We start from the raw sequence: 10,339 nt of genomic DNA on the forward strand, positions 1-10,339 counted from the left end.
TAAACGTTTGGTTTTAAAGCTAAATTAAATTAATATTTAAAACTTAAAGGGTTTTGGAGCTGAAAAGGCAACACTTCAGCTCTGTGGAAAACTTAGGTCCACGGAAATATGTCTTCCCTATGGGTTCTGGGTTTTAAGATTTTGTGCTGGGGCCTGAGCTATGGCATGGGAAAAGTGGTCGCCTGTGACACTGGCATCCCATATGGGTGTTTGAGACCCAGCTGCTCCACTACCAATCTAGCTCCCAGCTAATGTGCCTGTGAAACCAGTGGAAGATGGCCCAAGTGCTTGGGCTCCTGCACTCACGTGGGAAATCTGGAAGAAGCTGGCTCCTGGCTTCAGATCAGCCCAGCTCCAGCTGCTGCAGCCATTTAGGGGCTGAACCAGCGAATGAAAGATCCATCTCTCCCTCTCTATAACTCTGCCTTTCAAATAAATAAATAAATAAATAAATATCTTTTAAAAAAGATTTTATGTTGAAAAAGAATTGTCTTGGCTGGCACCATGGCTCACTTGGCTAATTCTCCGCCTGCGGTGCCGGCACCCCGGGTTCTAGTCCCTGTTGGGGCGCCAGGTACTAGTCCTGGTTGCTCCTCTTCTAGTCCAGCTCTCTGCTGTGGCCCGGGAGGGCAGTGGAAGATGGCCCAAGTGCTTGGGTCCCTGCACCCGTATGGGAGACCGGGAGGAGGCACCTGGCTCCAGGCTTTGGTTTGGCGTAGCGCTGGCCATAGCAGCCATTAGGGGAATGAACCAACGGACGGAAGACCTTTCTCTCTCTCTCTCTCTCTCTCTCACTAACTCTGCCTGGCAAAAAAAAAAAAAAAAAAAAAAAAAAGCAAGAAAAAGAATTGTCTTTTGAGCCTAATTTTTGCCTTACAAAGGAGGTAAAAAAATTTTAAAAGATTTTATTTATTTATTTGAGAGGTAGAGTTACAGAATGAGGAAAAGACAGAAAGGTCTTCCAACCACTGGTTTACTCCCCCTGCAGCTCCACCTACATCAGCCAGAGCTAAGCTAAGCCAAAGCCAGGAGCCAGGAGCTAGGAGCCAGGAGCCAGGAACTTCCTCTGGGACTCCCATGTGAGTGCAGGGGCCCAAGCACTTGGACCATCTTCCACTGCTTTCCCAGGCCATAAGCACAGAGCTGGATTGGAGAAGGAGCTTCCCGGACACAAACCGGCACCCATATGGGATGCCAGTGCTGCAGGCAGAGGCTTAGCCCACTACGCCACAGCGCCGGCCTCAAGGTAAATTTTTTTAAAATTTTAATTTTTAAAAAATTTATTTTATTTGTATTTTAAAGGTAGAATTACAGAGAGAGGTGGAGGCAGAGAGATATCTTTCATCCGCTAGTTCACTCCCCAAATGGCAGCAATGGCTGAAGCTGGGCCTGGCCAAAGCCAGGAGCCAGGAGCTTCATCCAGGTCTCCCATGTAGGTGGCAGGGGCCCAAGCACTTGGGCCATCTTCTGTTGCTTTTATAGGTGCATAAGCAGGGAGCTGGATAGAAGTGGAGGAGCCAGGACTTGAACTGGGGCTCATGCAGGATGCTGGCTTTGCAGGAAGCAGCTTAACCTTCTGTGCCACAACACCAGCCCTGATAAAGGAAATTTTTAAGCCTTTGGTGCTATGACACCCTCTTACTCATCAGTGCCTGCCTGTCAGTTTCATTATCTTTTTTGCATCCTACTCTTCTTGTCTGCAGTTAGTTCCACTGCTGTTTCTTTGATGACGGCAACCGATTTTTAACTGGGCACTTATTCTATATCAGGCACTGCCTAAATGTTCGGATGCAGCTACTTTATTAGTCCTCAAAGCAATCCAGCAATATAGGCATGCATCAGGAAACAAGCAGCTGGAGGTTAAGAGACTGTCAAGGTTCTGACAGGTCCTGAACACGGCCACCTCGACCAGAACGCCGGCGGGTGGGTGGGCGGTGGGAACTTCGGCAGTCTGCTCCCCGGCCCTCCATCCGCTTCCTGGCTTCATAGCCATCACCTGCAGTGCCAACAGCCCATACTGGCACCCAGTTCATGTCCCCGCTGCTCTACCTCTGCTAATGGCCTGGGAAGAGCAGTGGGAGATGGCCCAGGTGTCTGGGCCCCTGCGCTCACATGGGAGACCTGGAGGAAGCTCCTGGCTCCCCCTGGCTTTGGCCTGGCCCAGCCCTGGCTGTTGTGGCCATCTAGGGAGTGAACCAGTGGATGGAAGACCTCTCTCTCTGTGACTGACTTCAAAACATACAGACGAAAGGAAGGAAGCAAAAGAAAAGAAAAGGAAATCTCTGAACACCAGGCTGGATGGAGGCTCGCAGCTGCATACTTTCTGACCCTCTAGGGAATTTAGCTCTTCTCTTTCTCTTCCTTTCTCCTTCCAAGCTGCTCAGAAAGACGAGGTGGGGTAGAGGCCTGCGGTGCCCAGAGCTTTGACTAGCACAGGAGCCTGGAGAGGGGATGCATAGTCCCCTTCTCATCCAAGAGAAACCGAGGAAGGGCTGGGGAGGCTCACCTGAAAAGCCAGGCTCTTTTAGCAATTCATGGCATCCAGCGCGGCACGGGCCAACAGCTCCAGGCTAGGGGCAGAAAGCAACAGTCACCCCAGCCCAGGAAAAGACCGGGGAGCCGGGCACCCGGCCCTGCTACCCACTTTCTAGGGCACGCCCACAGGGGGCCTCCACAGGCACCCGTACTCCATCCTCAGGCCCCCTGGGGGCATTCGAAGCCAAGCCCAGCCCCACACTGTCTGGGCGTCTCACTAGGGCCCCCGCTATTGCCCCATCTTCCTGGAGGGATCCGACCACCGCACCCGGCGCTGAAACCGCCGCCCTCGGGCAGCTGTGCCCTCTCTCAGGCCGCGGCTTCCCCTAGGGTCAGGGGCCCGGGATGGAAGCCTGCTGCTGGGTGCAGGGGAGCGTCAGAGCCGGCTGCCGGCGTCGGCTTCCTGGTACCGCTCACGTGCGCCGCGGCCGAGGGCCGGGCTCTTAAAGGGCCCGACGGCGAGCAAAACTTGGGCGCAGGCGGAGAGCGGGAAGCCCCGGGGCCCGCGGGGGAGGAAGGTCGCCGCCTCCCACTCCCGGCTCCCAGCCCCAGCTCACCGGAGCCTCGCCAAGCTTGCCCAGCCCCCTCCTCTTCGCCTTCGACCTCACCGAGCCCGCGCACCTCCGTAACTTAGACACTAAAGTTTGCAGCCCGGACAGCGAGGCGCGGCCTCGGGATGGGGGCGGAGTTAAAACGTGACTCCTGCCTCCGTTTCCCTCCAGCTCCGCTGCCCCGGGGACTTGTCCTATAGCCGCCGCTGAGGCGATGGGCGGGCCCCAGATAGTAGGAGCTAGCCCAAGGTCGCATTCAGGCCCTCGGACCCAGCCGGGACCTACTGAGGGCCAGGCGCTATGCAAAGAGTGGCCCCGGCAGCGGGGATTCCGGCGGTCACGCCAAGGCGGAAGGGAGTGGTCCCTGGCGCGGACACCTCTGCTCGGGCCCGGCCCTCACCTCAGCAGCCGCAAACCGCGGACGCCGATCGGAGCAAGCGGCTTGGGGCTCGGTGGCGGAGCCTGCGCGCGCTCGCCGCTCACGCTCCGCTCCGCCCCCTGTCGCGGCGGGACGTGGCCGTGGCCGTGGGCGCGTGCGTAGGGACCCGGAGGGCGGAGGCCTGCCCCGCCCAGTCCCCATGGCAACGGGCGCGCGCCAGTCCCCAGGAGGGTCTGGGCTGGGCGGGCTTTGATCACCTCAGCCACAGCTCCGGGGCTGGGGGCAGTGGGCCGGCTGGTCTGCACTCGAGCGCCAGGCCGGGGGCCCAGGAAGCCGGGACTGTGTGCGTTAGGGGGCGCAGCACAGTACTACCAGTCTTTAGCATTTGTACCACTCCGACTCCAGGCACTTACTCGCTGAGGCTTCGTGACAGACCTGGTTACCAAACAAGGCAGGGCCTCTTGCACCGGTTTTGTGGCTGAGAGCGCGTGATCTGAGAGCTCAGGGAAGAAGCTGGTGGATCCAACCTGTGGACGGCGCAAATACCTACTTCCTGCCTCAACTCACACCAGCTACTCCCCTTCTGGGAGCACAGCGGTGGTCACTTATCCGGCCATTCATCCATCTGGTATTTACTGAGTACCAATCCCTGTCAGGGCAGTTTCAGGGGCTGCGGACACTGAGTGGGCAAAGCCACAGCCCTGCCGTCCTGAAGCTCGCATTCCACAGGATGCCTCCCTGCCAGGGCCTCCCTCGGTGCTGGGGATGCGGCCAGGGGGAGCTGGTCTGCCCTGATGTAGCGCAACCCCTGTAACTCCCAGGTCAAGTGCAAATTCCTTGAAGACAGCTTCCGTCTTCAGCCATGCCACAAAGCACTCTGCTAGACTCCGGAAGCTAAAACCCTGCCCTCCCGAGAGACTTAGCATTGCTGTGGAGGCGGAAGGGAAGATGACAGCTATGCCCATAGTTTGGAAACAAGATAGGCTGAGCCACAAGCCATCTTAGTGCTTCCGACAAGGACGCCTGTTTGAGAAGGGGGTCACCAGGAAGGTGGCCATGGGAAGTCAGCAGCCATGGGGCCATACATCTTGTGGGTAACGCTCCTGCACCAGCCAAAGGGCAGGCTGGGCAGAGGCAGTGGTAATCCTGGCATCCTTTCACCCGCTTCACATTCTTCCCACCGGGGCAGGGAAGATTGACCCTCAGCTGCACAACCAAGCCTGTCCCAGCACTCTTGGAAGACTGGGCACAGGCATTCAGGACTGGGCCAGCAGGTCACGGCAGTTCTGTTTTATCCATGAATGTCAAGCACATAATCAAATCCTTCAGATGCTCCAGCCAAGTGGGCTGTTGACTTGAAAGCATTTCCTATGACAAAGAGGGGGCATGGCACTGGCTCAGAGGCACACAGTCTCTGCTTCTCGCGTGTCCACAACCAACACTCCTGCTTCTTGGGAAACCAGTCTGGAGCGGCCCTTCCCGCATCTTCTCTCTGCTGACTTCCTTTGGCCTGGCTAGAGAACTCCAGAGCTCCACATCACAGCCCAAGGGTGTGCCTTAGGAGCTTCAGCACTTCTGTGGTGGAAGGAGACCCCTCCTGTGACCAGCTGCAGGCATCAGCATGCTCCAGGACTTCATCACAGGGTGCTTCCAACAGTGCAAGGCCTCAGCTGGCCACCAGGAGGCAGCAGCCCACTTCACAAGGCACTTTTTTCACTCCGTGGTAATAGGTCTGAGACATAATGGCACAGCCATTTGCTCCATCCACCCTTCACTTACAGGGCTATGTCCCAACAGCACATATTTCCCTATTGTGATCCCAGACTTGGCCTTTGACTCCTCTGGCCTTCCTCTAAATGATTTCCAGACAATGTTCCCCCAGGGCTCCTCCCCTTAAAGAAATTAAATCTGGGAGCCAGAGTGGGCTGTCCCCTCTGTCCCTGGGGCCCCTCACTCTATGGCCCAAGTTAGCTCTCTGAGGGACAGTGGTTAGATTCAGCAACTCAGATGAAAACCAAACACACAGGAAGCTTAAGATGCTCAGCACACGCTGCCAACAGCCACTCAAAGACACCAATCTCAGAAGGTGATGATACAACACCCAGGTCCTGGCCATTCACAGCCTGGTCAGGACTGCCCTGCAGGACCTGCCATGGCTGAGGAAGGGCCAGCCTTAAGCTGCTCTAAGTCAGCTGGGCTGTTCCAAGCCTTGAAATGCAGTGGTGGCCCAGTTTACTCAGAACTCTTCAGGAAAGCAAAGGCAGAAGCAGCCTATCTGTGCTATGTCTCCGCTTTCTCACCTCCAGGTACTATCCAGTGCCTACCACGCCCTGGGTGCTATCCAGACAAATGCTTTATCAAACAACACTGCCTTCTTGAGTTTAAATTTTATTTTACAAAAAGAGAAATAAAGAAAACTGATAGGCAGTTATACTGACTTACAATTGTTCTGTTTGCTTTTTTAAAAAAGTGACATGAAACACAAGTAAAAATAAATACGTCATAGAAACAGCCAGTTGCCCGGTCTGTGGGGCAGGAGCGCCTGCCCTGCTGAGAGCGGAGGGAAGCCCATGGTCACACCAGCAGCTGGGCCACCCAGCCACAGATGCTCCTCAAAGCCAGGCGCAGGTCCCAGGCCTCAGGGGCGTCCTGAGGAAATAAGACGGAAAACCAAAGCCAGGTGCCAGGTCCCTGGGGCCACCTCATCTCTCCCCATTCCCCCTGGCAGCAGTGTGGGCTTAGTGGTTATCCATTATGACCCCCTCAACCCACCTGGACCCTCACCCCCAACTCCTCAAGAGGGTACAAGGAAAAACCTGTCTTGGGCAGACTGGGGGAGGATTCTTCTGGTAAGCCCCCAGCCCACCCTGAGTAACACAACCAGATAAGTCATTTTACACACACACAGTCTCTCTCTCTCTCTCACTCACACACACACACAAACACACACACACATACACAGCTGGGCTAGGCTTTCTTCCAGGGAGGATCCTGGGTCAGGTCACAGTAAGAGGTCCCCGCTCTTGTAAATATCATCCCAGTAGTGGTAGCAGAGAGTACCCAAACCTTCCCCCAGTCCTCTGCATCCCAGACCCTGCAGCCTGCCTGGCTATCTGCCCCCAACACAATGGATTACTATTATCTCAGAGACCCGCGAGAAGGGAACACAGCAGACTCAGGTCCCTGAAGTGGAAAGAAGTTCGATACTGCCTGCTCAGGAAGTTCATCGCTGTAAGACTCGGGTAGTCATGAAAGGCCTAGGGCCAGGCGTGTGGCACAGGACAGACATGAACCGGTCACGGTGGAATACACGGGGCAAGAGGGAAGAGCAGGTAGGGAGGGAAGTCTGAAGGTGGCCCACGGAGAGCACAGCATTCTCAGAGACGTTGAGGTGCTGACTTCCTGGGGGAGGTTTAGTAGGTTTAGTAGGGGAAGAGCCACTTAGCTGTGGGCACAAAGGCCATGGCTCAGAAGAGAGAGACTGTTCCGGAAAATCAAAGGGAAATAGGAGGCAGGAGGTCCTATCCAGGAACACCACAAACAAGGAATGTAAATTCCCAGAAGACCTTTCCCATGGCTGAGGACTCAATTCCAGAGCAATGACAGGCTTGGAGGGGCTGTCACAGAGGGCCCTGCTTGGCTGACAGCTTCAGGATGACTTTCCTGCCCAGACTGCTAAAGCTTAGTTCTTTCAGCCAATCAGCAAACGTGTACCCCAGCTCTTTGTTTTATGCTTCCAGAATGGGAAATTTCATATTTAGTTGTGAGTCACAAATAGATAGACTCTACACACTAATTCCTAGGGAAGGGATTTCCAAGGACGTGACAGAGTCAGGAGATGATGAGATAGGTGCTTGAGAAGCACAATTCAAAGGGGTGAGGACTTTGCAGAGAGCCGATTTTAAGTAAAAGATCTGACCCAACATGGGTCACTTACTTTTTTATCAAATAGCTACTTCATCCCAGGTCAATTTTTATCCACAAGATATGGTGAAAAGAAAATCAAGCATCACTACAAATGCTAATCCTGAATTATTATGTATATGGTGCTTCCCAAGCTAAGAGCTTGGGCCAACCCAGAAGGATAGGCCTTGGAAGGCCTTTAACAACATTCGACGGAAGATGCAGTGAAGGAAAATGCCAGACCTGATCTGCCTTCCCTCTAATCACCAGCCTTCCTTCACTCAGGACTCGATGGGAACACCACCTAATGTCAAAGTGTCGAACAGGGTTCTTAGGCTCTGAGACCTTTCTTGATTCCCTCAAACACATACAAATGCTTGGTAAGCATGCACCTGTGCCTACCAGCACACTTGGAGACAGCAGAAAAGTCAGTTTCTTTTCAGGTTCACATCTTCAAAAAACAAAAAGCAAAACCCACAAGTGGGAGCAGTCCAATTTCCCATGACCCCATTCCAAACTCTCTATGGAACAGAAGCTCCACATATCAGAGAAAGCCTTATGTAGCCAGGCCAGGCTCCCAGAATTACAGCTTCTGCTGAGCTGAAGTTAGACTCAGCCCCTGGGACTAGTGGGTGGCGAGCAGGCATGTGCTGCCCCTCTGAACACCCATTCATTTTTCCTTGCCACTTCTAAAGCCCTTCCTTCCAGGAACTGGTTTCTGGACTCTGAGAGACTGCTGCAGTGTATCTTAGAAGTGAACAAATAAATACTCCTTTTCTCCCAAAAACAACAACAACACGCGCACACGCGCACACACACACACACACACACACACTGGAATCTCAATGCCCCAGCACCTGAGAGGCCTCAGTGTAAGCCAGGTTCTGTGTGTGCTGTGCTAGTTCACTCCTACTGCACCAATCTCAACCTGAGTGCCTACTCCAACTGAGTCCCTTCACCACCCATTCTTGGGAAGCATCTGAAAGAGAAAGCACTGGTTGGAACTGCTATTTTTAAATTATTAAAATAATTTGCATAGCTAAATTGTAGATCTAAGGCTTCTATGAGTAGCAGAGTTAAGTGTCTGACAGAGTGCTTATGAAAACAAAGAAAGCTCCTAAGTTCCATTTTAGGTGTCTGGGACAGCACAGAAATACGCATGAACACACATACCCCATCAACACTTCCTGTCTGTTCTCTGGGGACAGTCCCCCGAAGTCTTTAAGGCCCAGAGGAAATGGGCTGGTCATGAGAGTTGCAGGACTACTATCGAGATGACCTGGCTAATCTGCCTTCGGCAGCTGCCCAGTTAGGAAGGAGCCATGGGCAGGTGGGAAAGCTCTAAAGGCGGACAAGGTTTGTTTGTCATAAAGAACTGTCTGGCAGTCTTGGGGGTGGAGGCACACAGACACACCAACATGAAGACAGCCAGTGTTTATGCTGAAGCACTAGATGCCCCTCCCTCGGCACTGGGAAGAAGAAAGGAGGAACTCAGAATGACTGATGTGCTCTTTTAAGATAACAGCCAGACCTAGGGCTCCTACTGAGGCAGGGCTCCTCTGTGTTCCCTCCAAGATGGAAACAGGAGATACCACATCCATCACCTGACTGGCTGGGAAAGCCAAGACCTTTCCTACAAGGACAACGATAGTCTGTTCCCTCAGGCCAGCAGCTTCCTATCCATGGCTTCACCTTTCAAGGTGGAGAGACAGCCTCTAAGGTCATCCCAGGAGGACACAGCTCCACATCAACTTCCCAGTAACAAACCTCATGATCCTAAGTTTCAGTTTCTGCTAAATAAGTCTCCCCGCTCACTATCCAGTCTCAGGATTCCCTGATCTTCCTGAGGGGCCACTTCCTAAAAGCAGCTGTTTAATCAAAACCGTGGTCAAGCCTAAGTCTTCTTCCCTGGTCAGTTCACCATCCACCCAAGACTCTTTTCACCAGCAGCTACGGAGTCTGGGATATCTGGAAACTCCCCTCCCTTTCTATCTCCTACTCTCCTTACCCCTATCCACCCTGTCCCCCCCCCCCCAAAAAAAAAAAGACACATGAAAAGTCCAAACAATAAATAATTGCCCATAAGAAATAAATTAACATGGAGCTCTCTAGCAGGGAAGGGAAGAAGAAAAAGGCCAGCAGGGCAGGCTGCAAGGGGCTCGGTCAGTCTCTTCCAGCCACAACGCCACCAGCTCTCACTCATCCACGGCCGTGCTTTTCCTTCCCACACAGCCGCCCAGCTGGGAAGGGAGCCCTGCTCAGAGGCAGCCACTGGGGAAAAGAAGAGATTAGTAATGCCCATTTTCTCTCATGATTTCCCCCAAATTCTAAAACAGACATGGTTTTGAAGACCAGTGACTTCAGTTAGCTAGGCCTTCTCTTCACCCAGCTTAGAAGGAAACTTGTGATTTCCATGGCTGTACTCCCAGGCTCACCCTGATGTTTACATTAATAGTGGCCAACACACTCTGGTTTGCATTATAAAAAAAAGATAAATTCATTTTTAGTTTCCCCCTTGGTTCCTCCCTCCCTCCCCTCCCATCTTCACCCCTGCTCTGTTGCACACATGTACATACATACATAAACATACACACACACTCAGAAACACACATACCTGGTCTGCTTCCTTCCCACCCCCTAAAATGACCCCATGACCCACGGGATCTCAGTCTGCTCCCCTTGCCCACCCTCCTTCTCTCTCTCACTCACCCTCCCTCCCTCCCCTCCCCTTCCTAGGCCAAGCTAAGTTACCCAGTAAGGCAGCTTTCTTGGGAGAGAATGTTCCCAAAGACAGAAATGGGATGCGAGCTTCTAACTCGGGCGGGCGGGCGGGCAAGCAAGCAGACAGCATAAGCAAGGCAGGAAGGAGGAGAGAGGCAGGTGGCCACGCCCCTCTAATCCCTGTCTGTTTTGGGTCCCTGAATTCTCCCTATTGCTGCTCTGTTGGATATTATTATTATTATTTTGCCTC

The 10,339-nt window shown here is 53.3% G+C and overlaps 1 protein-coding gene across 7 annotated transcripts in view; it reads right to left on the bottom strand.

Annotated features, from left to right (window-relative positions):
• Window positions 1-3,902, bottom strand: part of TEX264 (testis expressed 264, ER-phagy receptor) — a 29,635-nt gene extending 25,733 nt beyond the window's left edge. For 2 of the 7 annotated variants that reach the window (XM_008260731.5, XM_089306170.1), the window contains exons 1-2: window positions 3,487-3,573; window positions 2,507-2,570 (exon numbers count right to left, since the gene is read on the bottom strand). The gene's annotated coding sequence lies outside the window, so the exon portion shown is untranslated. Of the gene's footprint in view, window positions 1-2,506; window positions 2,571-2,803; window positions 2,943-3,092; window positions 3,574-3,878 lie in introns of those variants that run through there. The other 5 variants (XM_089306169.1, XM_070050763.2, XM_089306171.1 and 2 more) reach the window with 5 other exon arrangements.
• Between the last annotated feature and the right edge of the window lie 6,437 nt (window positions 3,903-10,339).

The sequence above is a fragment of the Oryctolagus cuniculus genome, chromosome 10 (assembly GCF_051225735.1).
Source record: "Oryctolagus cuniculus isolate XC-2025 breed Fujian yellow rabbit chromosome 10, ASM5122573v1, whole genome shotgun sequence".
Classification (NCBI taxonomy): Eukaryota; Metazoa; Chordata; class Mammalia; order Lagomorpha; family Leporidae; genus Oryctolagus; species Oryctolagus cuniculus.